Genomic DNA, 15,538 nt, shown 5'->3' with positions numbered 1-15,538 from the left:
GATCTAAAAAAAAGAAGAAAAAAAACCCCATATGAATATATTTCTACAGAACAAATATTCAAAAACCTTTTTTTTTTTATTTGTAGATTGTGAGCCCCACATAGAGCTCACAGTGTACATTTTTCCCTATCAGTATGTCTTTTTGGAATTTGGGTGGAAATCCATGCAAACACGGGGAGAACATACAAACTCCTTGCAGATGGTTTTTTGCCTTTGGCAGGATTTGAACACCAGGACCCAGTGCTGCAAGGCTGCAGTGCTAACCACTGAGCCACCGTGTGGCCCCAATATTAAAAAAAAACTTTTATCAATTATTTATTTAATTATTTAATTTGTTATGAGCTGGGTTCAACCAAAATATTATTTCTGGAGTAAAAACTGTTGAGGAATACACTAAATTATATCCTTACTAAAATATAACTTTTATTATTTTAAAATTCATCCCAAAATCCCCCCTACAGATAGTTCAATACCCTTATTAAAAGTTAATTAGAGGGACACAATAATAACTCCCTCAGACAAATTTTAGACCAACTGAGTCAAGTCATGTATGTGGTCCAAAATTCTGTGCATCTGTTCCATACTGGCAGGTAGAGCTATTCCCTAAAATGACATAGTAAAATATTAGGTATCAATTCACCAAGACAACTTCTCTACCTATTATTGAATATTTTCCTGAAATGTGGAGTCTAAAGAACCCCTGATGTCTTCACCAGAGTTTGCTGCAAGGCAGGATAGACTTGGCCACTGAGGACCAAGGTCATCAAGCCAAGACAAGTATATGACAGCAGGTGCATTTGCAGATATAAAGAACAAAATCACTTAACTTAAAGAGGCCTAAGGGAGTAATAAACAAGGTGAAGTTATACCAGGAGTGTAAAGAAACGTGTATCAGAGGAGAGTCCAAGCCTAAGTCAAATTCAAGAGGTCACAAACAAATCCAAATGATTAAACAAAGGAAATTAACCAGAAATGAGAACCAGGAGATCAGAAGTAAACAAGTCTTCTCAAGCAGAATAAGAGCCCACCTGCACAAGAAAATCACAGGCATATGACTGAACTTCATCAAGGTTTATATAACCCACCTTAAGTCTTAATTGGAAGAGGAGGTAGATCTCTGATTAGGTCTGTGTCTTAAAATTCTGACAGGTTTTCCAGACCAAAGTAGAGTTTGTTTGGTGGTCATAGAAACCTTATGGTGGTGACTGCAAACAGGAGCTAATATGCTAGGATTCCTGACATCTACTAAAACACAAAGTGACCAAAAAAATATCTCCCACCTAAAATTTGTTGGGATAGTTTCAACCATCTAGCTGTTGGATTCAAACTTTCCAAACCTTTTTGTTTTTAGAGGAGTTAAGCCACTCCGGTTTTGTACAATACACTGTAAATCCATTATCAATGTAAATAAAAAGGTTGATCTGAAGGTTCCTCAAAGTTATTCAATAAACTTATGAAATTAGCATTTCAAATGTGAGAAACTGGTTTTAAAAAAAGTCTCCAAAGGATCAGACACATCCATACATTGCCGAAAAATACACTCAACAGAAATGCTATTTCACGTTATGGTTTTGGAAATTGCAGTATGTCAATTATAACTGCGTATTTATTCCTGTAGTGCTTTTTTGCTGCTGCCCGCTACGTATGGCCTTAGCCTTAGTCTGACCTGTGGATAGCACCTTGACCATGTGCACCTTATTCTTTCAAAGTCTGAGTGGTACTATAGAGTACTACTCCTACTAATTACTAAACTGGTGACTTTATATGGAAATTGACTATAGAACTATTACTTATATTATTAGGAGTTTCAGTACATTGATAATGACAATAAATATGTAGAATACGGCTTCAGCAAGTTATAAAAATATCACACTGTTTCAATTTATGTAATTAATTTCAATTTCTTAAATGTGACAGCCATTACTTAAATATTGCCTTGAGAGTCGAGTACTATAGATAAGACTTTGTTAAAGGTCAGCACAAATAATTCATCTGTTATCTTATCACTCAAGCAGTAATACAGTGTAAAGGTCTTTAATACTGAAAAAGCTAAATTCTCTGGAGTGTTTTTTTTTTTTTTTTTGCTATGTTGTTAATGAACAGCAAAATGTCAATTTCAATGTATTTCTCACATGTAAAAAGTAGAAGAAATTGTATTCAGTAAAAACATTTTTTTTTTTTTTACTTTTTTGATGGGGACAAATGATAACTCTATGAAATTTAGTTTGCCATCAATTAGTTTACATCACCATATCCTGCAGACATTTCAGTGTCATGTTCTATTTCTAGGATGCTAGTTTAAAACAATACACTATAGCAATACCAGCGATCAGTGAATAATTCAGAAATCCCAGCATCCTGATTGGCTAAATTTACAGGGCTAAGGGTATAGTTGACTTAAAGGAGGTTTTTTGGACATATATCTTGATGATGTATTATTCCATAGGAAAACTTTCCAAGCAAGAGGATTGGGAAAAATTGAGTTAATTACAAAATATAGCGATCCAAATATATAGCAGTAACATTTAGGTCTATTGATTGACCTTTTTACCGACATGGATTGCATCAGAGACTAGAGCCCCATTAGAAAGATGAATGCTATAGTAAGGCGAGTAATGTTGTCAACGCCATCCATATGTGAGAATACTTGCCTTACTATGGTGTTCCTGTTTCTAAGGGGGTGAGGGGTTTGGTTGATGGTGCAATTTATATTTTGAAGATGGTCATCTAAATAACCGAAATATTATTACTACTAGAGATGAGCGAACACCGTTCTATCGAATAGGTATTCGATCGAATATCAGGCCATTCGAGGTATTTGTTCCCAATCGAATACCATGCAGCATACGCAGTAAAAATTAGTATCCCCTCCCACTACGACAACGGAGGCATTTAAAAAAAAAATAAAATTTTTTTAAAAAAACCCATTGGCTGTCGAAAACATGTGACCTCACATTTATAAGAACGGCCGCTGCCATATTCGCCAGATTTGCAGTCAGAGATAGGGAGAGAAACATATCTGCTGAGGGCTAGATAGGCATTAACTTCAGATAGGCAGGGAAAAAACGAAGAACAACAACAGCTCTTCTCAGAGCTATAGACTGCAGGGACAGGAGTCCAGCTTTCCACGGATGGTGGAAAACAGGGATACAGAACAGTTACTTGTTGCTATATACGTACAAACCAGCTTTTGTTAGGGGTGTCCCCACACAAAATAACAGGAATCCACAGCAGTTACTTCTTGCTATATACGTGCAAACCAGCTTTTATTAGGGCTGACCCCACAAAATAGCAGGAATCCACAGCAGTTACTTCTTGCTGTAAACATGCAAACCAGCTTTTATTAGGGGTGCCCCCCCCCCCAAATTTGCAGGAATACAGAGCAGTTACCTCCTGCTATATACGTGCAAACCAACTTTTCAACTAAAGGAGAGTCACCAGGTTCACGAGTAGCAGGAGGAGAGTGTTTAGGAGGAGCGCTGTGCAATTAAAGCACACAGACCCTATTATAGTCTATGGGGTCCATGCGCTTTAACTGCACAGCACTTGCAGTTGCGCTGATATTCCATTCGGGGTGGTCCTCCTGTGGACTCCTTCTGGACGGGAGGCAAGCGCTGATGTGAACCAGCCCTTACTTGTCCTGTAGAACCAGCATTGATTGGCCGAATGTTATACACTGTATAGTATTCAGCAAATCAACACTGGTTCTGCAGCAGACTTGTCCTTGCTAGTCGGGAGGGCTGGCAGCTTGAGGGAGCTTACTTTTTCTCATTGGAATGCATTGACCAGTGTTGATTGGCCAGTGTACAGCATTCGGGCCACAATGGAGAATGCTGTGGTCCAATCTTAGACTTCGCCTCCTCACAGACAAGCCTCCAGCAGAACCAGTGTTGATTGTCCGAATATTGTACACTGGCCATTCAACGCTGGTCAATGCATTCCTATAAGAAAAAGTAAGCTGCCAGCTCTCCTGACTAGCAAGGACGAGCCTGCTGCAGAACCAGCGTTGATTTGCCGAATGCTATACATTGTATAGCATTCGGCAAATCAACACTGGTTCTGAATCAAATCTTTACTGCGAATAGCGATAGTATTCGAATGAGTACGAGTATTTCGAATGCCGTAGTATTCATACCTACTCAATCGAATACTACTCGCTCATCTCTCGTAATAAGCAGAAACAGGAGTTGAATCAATATCCGGGAAACAAGCCAAGGGTCTCGAAATCCAACCAGGAACATCAAAGCCATATCAGGAGGCAAAAAGGGTATCCAGGAAGCAAGTCAGAGGTCAATAAGCAAATAGGTATTCACAGAAATGATGGAAAGCTAAACTAGGAACCAACCTAAATTAGTCTGCACTAGTATCAGGAATGTGTAATCTTATATAGACCTTCTCAGCTGCTTACTGGACCAAGTCAGGACGCCTCTGAAACAACAAAAAGCTTCCCGGGTTGGCATGATAATGTTAAAGGGGTTGTCCCATCACAAGGATCCTATCTATACTGCTTGTTAATGTGAATGTAAGACTTTTCCTAAATACATTGCTTCAGCAAAACTGCTTTGTTTGTCCACTATCTTACTTTATTCATTTTTTTTTTTTTTTTTTTACACATCCCTTGACTTATCTGGTAATAAGTCAAGTGATATATCTGCTGCTCTGAGGGGGGAGGGAGGAGGGGCTAAGTGCATGGGAGCGAACCTGGAGGGGGGGTAGTTTACCCTTTGGGGGGGAAGGGGCCGCCAATACAGACCTGGCATCTGCTGTAATAGAGAGGCGGATGCCGGGGACGGTTAGACGCCGGCACAGATGCCTGCAACATCGCTATGCTCCTGCCCTGCATGAAGCCAGCAGCGGAATAACAGCATCGCTTCTGCCGCTGCTGGCTTCATGCAGGGCAGGAGCATAGCGATGTTGCAGGTATCTGTGCCGGCATCTAACACTCCCCGGCATCCGCCTCTCTATTACAGTGGATGCCGGGTCTGTATTCACATATGCAAAGCCAGCGCCGAGATGCCGCTGTCCCTGCGTGCACGCTCATAGATGGTGAGACCAGTCTAGCCTTCACAATGCGAATACAGACCCAGCATCCGCTGTAATAGAGAGAGGCGGATGCCGGGTCTGTATTCGCATTGTGAAGGCTAGACTGGTCTCACTATCTATGAGCGTGCACGCAGGGCCAGCGGCATCTCGCCGCTGGCTTTGCATATGTAACCCCGCCCACCAATGACGCAATAAAGCCGGAAGACAGAAGAATTTACAGCAACGAAGACTGGTGAGTATGCGACGTGGGAATACCCCTTTAAGGGTGCAACAGCTGGATAGAGGATCCTGACACTGAGAAGAATCACCGCTGTTCCATGTTTTCATGTTTTCATGTCTTTGTAACTTTTTCCAAAGCAACTTTATCATTGGAAATAAAAAACAAAAATTCTGCTTTCTTTTTACCAGATATGCTTTACTTTTTACACTAAGCTTAATGCTATAATACCAAACAAGGGATTTCATTTACTAGAAATCAGCATTTATAATGGAATAAGTAGTGTCCTCTATCACCATTGAACTTCATATCTTCAATTTTTCACTTGAACCCATAGGTTAAGCTATTAGACAGAATCAAGGTATTCAGGGGATTAAAACTGATCAAAGGAAATTTTTAGTAGAAATGTAGATGTTATAACTATTACATGTGCAAATTCTGTAACCTAATCTAAGAGAAACTCTTGATAGATTTCCAAGATTGTCATACTATAAAGTATTGATTACCCAGAATCATTGAACTATAAATATTGTCCATTTGGGAGTTCATATATTGCATTGAAGAGTAACAATTATTAAATCAATTGCTAAATTGGGACAGGCATTGAGATAGTCAAGACCTATAAGTATCTGGGTGTGCTCCTCAATAATAAGCTGGACTGGGCTGATCATTTGGATGTGCTGTACAGAAAGGGCCACAGCATGCTCTACCTGCTCAGGAGGCTGAGGGGCTTTGGAGTCCAGGGGGCACTTCTTAAGTCTTTTTCAACTCTGTGGTTGCTTCAGCCATCTTCTTTGGTATCCTGCTGGGGAGTAGTATACCAAGGACAGAAATAGACTTGACAGGCTGATTAGAAGGGCCAGCTCTGCCCTGGGGAGCCCCCCTGCACCCCGTAAAGGTGGTGGGTGACAGAAGGATACTGTCCGTGGTGAGCTCCATGCTGGAGAATAAATTCCATGTATCAGACCTTGACGACACTTGGCAGCACTGTCAGTGACCAACTGCTTCACCCCAAGTGTAGGAAGGCGCGTTATCGCAGATCCTTCCTCTCAACCACAGTCAGGCTGTATAATCAACATCAGACCAAGCGAAGATCACTCTGCACAGAGAACTAAATAATTCTAAAGTCTTCTTTTCTTTTTTTCTTTAGCTGTTATGGACTCCTAGTATTTTTTTCCTATCTGCTATTCTGAGCTTGTGTGTCTCCTTCTGTAATCTATTATTGTTATTATCCTGTATCCGAATTGTCATGCTGTAGTAACACACTGAAATTTCCCCATGGTGGGACTATTAAAGGATTATCTTATTTTATCTTATCTTATTTTAAATATTTATGAAGGCATGTGGATGGAGAAACTGGCAAACTCACAAGATGAATGTTCCTAAAAACAATGAATCAAAAAATTAAAACCTTAATAATTAGATTTTTATGGGGCATGATACATACTCAGGATCAAGGTGGGATGGGGATCCCAGTAATTTCAGTTTACCAAATCATACAGGAACACACACCTAATTGATAACACCCAGTTGTCAGTTTCTAAGAGGAATAACAGAGGAAATGCATAAATCAGAGTTAAAAGTGAAAATACCCCAGAATTATTATGGCATCGATAGTGAAATTATTTAGTAAAACAGACATGTTAGGTCCTTTTAAAAATTAGCCTTGACTTTCCGACAATGATTTTGCTGTTAAATATAAATGTATCATACTCATACATGTTTATTTCTTGTGAGATACTTCTGAAAGTCTAACTGTTTAGACTACTGAGGTGATTTTTTTTTATTGTACAACACTTTGTTCCAGTTTTAAAAGCTATGAGCACAAATTTTCAAACAAGTGTCAAATTGTCAAAATAACCAGTTGAAGCTGAAATATACAACATACAATCAATTCAAAGCAGATATAATTCCGAAAGCTTCATGTGCCATTAAACTGTATGACTGTCACTAGTAAGGATATAAATATGTGATGCTGTCAAGTAGAAGCTTCAATCACTTGAGCTGTCACAATGAAAAACTTCCAAGCTAATATAAGGTGGTCATAAGAATCTTATTCTGAGGGACTTTACTATTAGCAAAACCATGATTCTATTTTTCAAAACGTTACTATAAAACATAAATTACGAATTAACCATCTTGAAATGAATAACTGAGGTCAATAAATAAGGGAATGTTTTGTGTACATGCTAATTGTATAATTGCTTTGTAAAAGGACCCTAGAAGAAAGAAGAACTAGTCTGTTACTAACAATATTTCCAAATAACAAACAAACACAAACAAACAAACAAAAAAAAAAAAATAGATCCCATAATCACAAATATAGTTACTGTATTTATTTATTTTTTTCCCTCAGGATAAGAATGTTTAAACTAGTGACTGGTGTAAGGCTTAAGTAGTATAGAAGGGGAGTGTAGATTGGGCTGGACTGGGCTGATCACCTGGATGCGCTGCACAGAAAGGGCCACAGCAGGCTCTACCTGTTCAGGAGGCTGAGGGCCTTTGGAGTCCAGGGGCCACTTCTTAGGGCTTTTTTCAACTCTATGGTTGCTTCAGCCATCTTTTTCGGTGTGACCTGTTGGGGGAGCAGTATATCAACCAGGGACAGAAATAGACTTGACAGGCTGATCAGAAGGGCCAGCTCTGACCTGGGGAGCCCCCTAGACCCAGTACAGGTGGTGGGTGACAGAAAGATACTGTCCGTGGTGAGCTCCATGCGGGAGAATAAATCCCACCCCATGTATGAGACCTTGACGGCACTTGGAAGCACTGTAAGTGACCAACTGCTTCACCCCAAGTGTGAGAAGGAGCGCTATTGGAGGTCCTTCCTCCCAACCATGATCAGGCTTTAGAATCAACATCAGGAAATCACTCTGCACAGAGAACTAAATGATCCTGAAGTCTGCCTTCTTTCTTTTCTTCCTTAGCTGCTATTGATTCCTAGTATTTTTTCTCAGCTTATGTGTGTCTATTTCTGTAATATATTACTGTTATTATCCTATATCTGTATTACCATGCTGCTGTAACACACTGAAATTTCCCCATGGTGGGACTACTAAAGGATGATCTTATCTTATCTAGATAGCAACATGGAAACTGTGGGTGGAGCAGAAGGAGGTTTTAGAAAATGCAGAATAGGAATAATCTAAACCACTTAAAGTCCACTCACACTAATGCCATGATTGAGGAATTACAAGTAGGGTTGAGCGATCGGGATCGGAAAAGATCGGATTCCGATTGGCGATCGAGTAAATTTCACAATCGCGATTGGAATTCTGATCCCGATATTTTTAGGTGGGATTGAGGTCAGAGGTTATTTCCCACAATGCTTTGCTACTGGCCAAGCATTGTGGGAAAAGCTAACAATGTTAGCTAGGTCCCATAGGAATGAATGGATGCAGCCGGCACACAGCCTGTGCTGGCATCCGGCCGCTTAAAGGGGTATTCCCACGTCGCATACTCACCAGTCTTCATTGCTGTAAATTCTTCTTTCTTCTGGCTTTGTAGTGTCATTGGTGGTGGGGTTATATATGCAAAGCCAGCGGCGATATGCCGCTGGCCCTGCGTGCACGCTCATAGACAGTGAGACCAGTCTAGCCTTCACAGTGTGACTACAGACCCGGCATCCACTTTAATAGAGAGGTGGATGCCGGGAAGTGTAGACGCCGGCACAGTCTGTATTGGTGGTCCCTTCCCCCAAAGGGTAAACTACCCCCCTCTCCAGGCTCGCTCCCCTGCACTTAGCCCCTCCTCCCTTCCCCCTCAGAGCAGCAGATACATCACTTGACTTATGACCAGATAAATCAGGGATGTGTAAAAAAAAAAAATGAATAAAGTAATATAGTGGACAAACAAAGCAGTTTTGCTGAAGTAATGTATTTAGGAAAAGTCTTACATTCACATTAACAAGCAGTATAGATAGGATCCTTGTTATGGGACAACCCCTTTAACCCCCTGTGCGCCGGCTGCGACAAATCATTCGAATGGGAGACTAGCTAACATCTCTAGTAGCTAAGGCGACAAGAGGAGTGAGAACAGCGGGGACCGGACCAGCGATCTGTGCAGGTAAGTGGACACCAGGTGGGACTAAGTAGCCAGATGATTTTTTTTTTAATCACTACACAGTGTGGAGTCTAACAATTAAAGAGTTACATTTTTAGACTCCATGCTGTGTAGTGAATAGGATCATTTTTTAAAATCCAATCTTCGATTATTAAATAAATCCCATTGACTTGCATTGGGATTGGGTTCGAATGGACAATGATCGGAAATCGGATTTTAAAAACGATCCTGAAATCTCAAGATCGGCTCAACCCTAATTACAAGCGAACATGTTGGAAAGTGAATATAACATAGTGCGGATAAGTGAGACCCAGCTATGACTGGGTTATAAATATACAGGGTTACTATCTCTTTAGAAAAGGATAAGAGTCACCACAATATATTTTCAAGAATTCTTTAATAAGATGATTTGAGGAGTTGGAGGCAGTAGGAAAGCACTAAACCTCAGGAAAGTCAATTTTGATCAGCTAAAGGATGACACACAAACTGGGACAAAAAAAAAAGTGCACAAGCTAAATGGTACATTTAAAAGCATCTTAAATATATCCTTAGAAAGATGAGTACCATATAGGAATAAACCTGTCAGCAAAAAAAGAAAGCCACTGTGGTTAAACAAAGGCAAGACTATCATTTTAATCAGGTTAATACGACTCGCTACGGACAGTCCTTTGCAGCTTTCCAGAACACCGCCAAAAGATGTGGGGACAAAATCTCCATGAATTTCCTATAGTATGCACTGGAGAAGCCATCCGGGCCGGGGGATTTAAGTGGCTTTAACGCAGAGATGGCTTCTTGAACCTCCAGTAGAGTAAACGGGGTGGCTAAAGACCGGGATTGAGCGGGGGAAAGACACAGAATCCAGGAATTGATTAATCTCATCCCTAGTGGGCTGGTACATTCTGGGATCATCTTTAAGGTTGTATAAAGAGCTATAGTAAGAACGGAACTGATCAGCTATATGGCGTGGATCAACTATTTTACCCACTTGGCTGTTAAGTAAAAAAGCTATGCGAGACATATGCCTGGCCTGTTTAATTTTTCTAGCTAGGAAGGCGCTCGCCTTGTTACTATGTACAGTACATACACCTGGCACTGGAACTTTTTGAAGGCCAAATCCTACTGATACACCAGCAAACCCTGCAGTTTGAGTTGAAGATTCCTAATCTCGGCAGACAGTACAGGGTTAGGGTTAAGTTTGTTGGCCGTAGACAAAGAGGTCAGGGATCGAAGAACCGCATCAACTTCCCAAGAGCGTTCTTTCTTGACGTGTGTGCACGCCTGAATGAGAATCCAGCACATGTATGCCTTATGGGCATTTCAAAGGATGTGCGGGTCAGTGGCGGTGGGGGCATTAAGAGAAAAGTACTCCAACAATGCCTTACTGAGACGTTCACTATGGGAGGAGTGGTCCAAAATGTATTCGTTTAGGCGCCACTGAGAAGCCAACACACGAAGCGTCAAAGAGATCGGAGCATGGTCTGGCCATGTAATTAGTCCTATAGAGGACGACTCTGACTGCATCAATCCGACCTTGTCAGTCAAGAAAAAGTCTATCCTCGAGTAGGAGGAAGAAGCATGGGAGAAGAAACTATAATCCCTCTCGCTGCCATGTTGGCATCGCCAGACATCATATAGTCCCTGGTCTAAAAAGGAGGGAGTCAAACGGGGAACACCTGAGCGGATTAGAGGAGTCCAGGGAGTTGTCAACCAAACAATTAAAGCCACCCCCAATTATCAATATTCTAGTAGCAAAGGTCTGCACTTTATTGAGTATAGACTTCCAGTAGGAAGCTTGACCACGGTTGTGGAGGTATACTGTGACCAGAGTATATTGGACATTGTCAATTAAACAGTTAAGGCCCAGATACCGGCCCTTAGGATCAGACAGGAGGATGGATGGATGGATCTGAGCTGGAGCAGAGCTTGGATGAGAGGGTCTGTGGATCTGTGTGGTACAGCAGGCCGCAAGCTTACACAAGGTGCTGGGCTGGTACTGAGAGTTTCTTTGCTGGTTAGCCACGCCCCCTAGTCGGGTCTGTAGAAAGGCCAGGGATCCAGCTGAGGACTACCTGAGATAGTCACTGAAGCAAGGATGAAGCTGGCCGACACACTACAGGACTGGATCGCTACCTCAGTGGAGTCGAGGAGTGCAGTCCTCTGGAGTATGGGCCCCAGACAGCTAGGTCCAAAATCCAAAATGGCAACCTGCACCGAAGAGAAGGTAGGCCGCAAATAAAGTCAGCTTAAGTGTGATGGAGCTGAGAAATATGCACACCGATGTTATCACTGAGGCCTGGGGGAAAGCCTCTGGTTTGTTAAGAGGTCTGATGTCTGCTGATGTCGCCTGTATATCGTGTATTTAACTAGCTATGCCAGGAGCTCCTGATGGATGCTTCCTTGCTCACTGACGGCTAGTCAGTCCCCCCCGCATGGTGATATTTCCTATCACATAGCTCCTTAGAGGATTTGGTCCCCCTAGCGAAACTCCCACTGTTGTACACGACCGCGTTTCTCCCCCAGTTGAGGATTCGCAGTTGGATAGCCAAAGGTCTTTGAAAAATCTCCCATCTCTATAAGAACGATCGCTTTAAATCCTTCTCTGTATTGCGGGAGGAATATGATCTCTGTCACAAGGATTTTTTTTTAATTCCTGCAGCTTAGGCACCTTCTTCAAACCCACGGAGCGTAGAGACTTGTTTTTCCCAGGCTTGCATGGAGACTGTGGAGACGAACTGCACCTCCTAAAGGCGGCATCTCAGCTTTTTATACTTTTTTCTCCACCCGCTCAGAGCGGATCAAACCTCTATGCCTTTCGAGGTGGGAGATGGACCTTGCCAAATCTATTTCTCTGCCTGAGTGGTATGAGGCCTGTGAGTTTGTTAAGCGGGTGTCGAATGGTGCAGCCCACTGGGAGATGGCTCAAAAAATCAGATCTCCTGTGCAGTTGATGCATATTGATGCCTCCTTCTCGAGACTCTGCTGGCAGGGTTGCGGTCGCGAAGGCACTCTATTGCACATGTGGTGGGAATGCCCCCGGTTCAGCCATTTTGGACCGCTGTCTTCGGCTTCATGTCCTTCGTAGCTGGTCTCCCAATCTCCCCCTCCCCAGGGCTGGTGTTATGCTTTCTAGACACTGGGTCTTTCCCCACGGGTATGCATGTGGTGCTGGGTCAGATAATTCTAGCGCCCAAATACATGATAGTGAGGCAGTGGAAGTTTATACCCTGTATGACAACAAATGAGCTGATCCACCAAAAACCACACCTTCTCCAGGTCCTGCTCCAGATGGGCCCTCTGGTCCGCTTTTATGGAAGACAGGAGAAATCCCTGGGCCAAGAATCTCCTCTCCACCGCTAGTGCAATTCCATAACGGGTTACGCGCATCGGATCATGGTTGCTATTATTATTGTTGGTACTCCAATTGTTATTGCCATTTGCACTTCTATTTGTATACTGACCTCCTTATCATTGCCATTCCCATTTGAATTGCACCATTCTGCTCTGAACATGTGGTCTTTCTTTTTTTTTTTTTGCTCTTAGATACTTAGATTGACTTTATTATGCCAAATTTGTTTTTACTTATAAGGGTGCATTCACACAGAGTAAAATGGAGTGTAATTTGGAGTGTAATTTTTACACATGTAAAAAAATGACACGCGTATTTTGGAGCGTTTTTTTTTACACGTGGCGTTTCAGTAGCGTTTACGGAGCGTTTTTTGGAGCGTTTACGTGTTTTAAAAAACGCTTCCGTAAACGCTCCAAAAAACGTTCCGTAAACGCTACTGAAATGCCACGTGTAAAAAAAACGCTCCAAAATACGCGTGTAATTTTTTTACATATGTAAAAATTACACTCCAAATTACACTCCATTTTACTCTGTGTGAATGCAACCTAAGGGTGAATTCACACTGAGTAAACGCTAGCTTATTCTGAACGTAAAACACGTTCAGAATAAGCGGCGTCTAAAGCAGCTCCATTCATTTCTATGGGAGCGGGGATACGAGCGCTCCCCATAGAAATGAATGGGCTGCTTCTTTCACTCCGTGCAGTCCCATTGAAGTGAATGGGGAGTGCCGGCGTGTACGCTCCGGCATGAGCAGAGCTTGCCGTATACGCCGGCACTCCCCATTCACTTCAATGGGACTGCACGGAGTGAAAGAAGCAGCCCATTCATTTCTATGGGGAGCGCTCGTATCCCCGCTCCCATAGAAATGAATGGAGCTGCTTTAGATGCCGCTTATTCTGAACGTGTTTTACGTTCAGAATAAGCTAGCGTTTACTCAGTGTGAATGCACCCTAACAATGTTTGTTTTTTCCCTGCCCTATTCTTCCACCGCCTTCCCCGTCCCTCTCTTCCCTTCCCACCCCCACCCCCTTACCTTGTCCCAGGCCCTGTTCGGAACGTTATTGGCTGCCACTTGAGAACTGATAGGACTACAGTTCATGCTTTTGTAACCATTGTGTATGCTCCTGAGTGCCTATATTAGATAAGAGGTTGTTTGGATTATTGTACTTGACGTATACTACTGTACGGCCCGATTCGGCCACAGGTTTATGTCTTTCCTCCCTTTGGCCCACTGTTGTTTTACTTTTCTTGTATTTTGAAAAAGAAAATTTCTTCAATAAAAATCTAATTTTAAAATAAAAACTAAAACTCTGCTGGTTAAAAGCTCTACTCACCCCAAGGGCCAAAAACTCTGCTGGTTAAAGGCTCAACTCACCCCAAGGGCCAAAAACTCTGCTGGTTAAAGGCTCAGTTCACCCAAAGGGCCAAAAACTCTGCTGGTTAAAGGCTCAACTCACACTAAGGGCCAAGAACTCTGCTGGTGCAAGGCGCAACTCACTTAAAGGGCCTAACACTCCACTGGTGCAAGGCTGAACTAACTTAAAGGGCCTAAATCTATGCAGGTAAAAGGCAAAAGTCACCTCAAGGGCCTCAATCTCTGCTGGTAGCTCAGCTTAAGGGCCTCTAACTTAATTTGGAAGGGCTCACATGAAGGGGCAGAAAAGTAATTTTTGGAAGTCTCACCCCATCACACACACATAAACAATGACAGTTAAGGGTGGGGGCTGTTGGATTTCCCATTGCCTATGTCATCTGTGGTTGTCATGGGCAATGTGATTTAAAGGGGTGAATGCTAAAGTTTCTTTAGCTTTAAATTGAAACAATGAAATTAATAAATTAAGATAGCGGCCAAACAAAGCAGTTTTGATAAAGCAATGCATTTAGGAAAAGTCTTAAATCCACATAAACTAGCAGTATAGATAGGATCCTTGTGATGGGATAACTCCTTTAAATTTGAGTTTGTGTCCATAATATTCTGGAGGAAAGAAGGTTTCCAAGTATTTTTCAACCCTCATAGAGGTTCTATTGAGTTTGGAAAGTGTCTAGTTGATAGGCTGTGATAGTAGGGTAATACTTGGACTTGGGCATGTTAGATGCCCCCAGGCATGCTTGCCCTGCTGTCCCAGTTGCATTGCAGAGGTGTTGGCATCATTTCCTGGGGTGTCATTGTGGACTTGGTGACTCTCCTAAGTCAAAATGTGGTTTCCCCTGAAACAAGCATTTTTTCCCCATAGACTATAATGGGATTCAATATTCGGTCGAATAGTCCAATATTGAGGGTCTACAGTACTCAAAACGAATAACGAATATTGAATATTTCACTATTCGCTCATCTCTAGTCTTAACGTCTGAAAAATATGGTATATAGGGGATTTTTTGTACATGGAATTACAGTATATAAAAGTATAGGTTCACCTTAGGTTGACTGGAGATGGAACTATAAAGCCTGAAAGCTTATATCAATCTCATTTGGACCATCCTATCTACAATTAATAGATCCTCCTATTGTTCCCCTGACAATCTCTTCTGCACTTGAAAGAATCAAAGCACTCACTCGGCAAGTACAAAATATTCTGGTGGGAATTGTACAGTGTTTCTGATGGTTTGCTGAGCAAGGACTATGACAGTTTTTCTTTTTTTGGCACATGTTCAAAGACTTTTCAGGATTGACTTCTACTGTTAAACCGTGATTGATGTATATTCCATTTAAGGAGGTTTGATTTCATATTTGACATTTACTGCCATCTTTGCAAATGCTCTAAAGAGTATACAAAATGAAAGATTTATCAGCTGCAGCTTGTGATGAATATATGACTATTACTGAGCCTCATTTTGTAATGGAATCTGATTTACAGTGACAAATACAGATA

This window comes from Leptodactylus fuscus, chromosome 2, assembly GCF_031893055.1.
Source record: "Leptodactylus fuscus isolate aLepFus1 chromosome 2, aLepFus1.hap2, whole genome shotgun sequence".
Taxonomy (NCBI): domain Eukaryota; kingdom Metazoa; phylum Chordata; class Amphibia; order Anura; family Leptodactylidae; genus Leptodactylus; species Leptodactylus fuscus.
The sequence above is the reverse complement of the archived record's forward strand: the minus strand, read 5'-3'. Positions refer to the sequence as shown.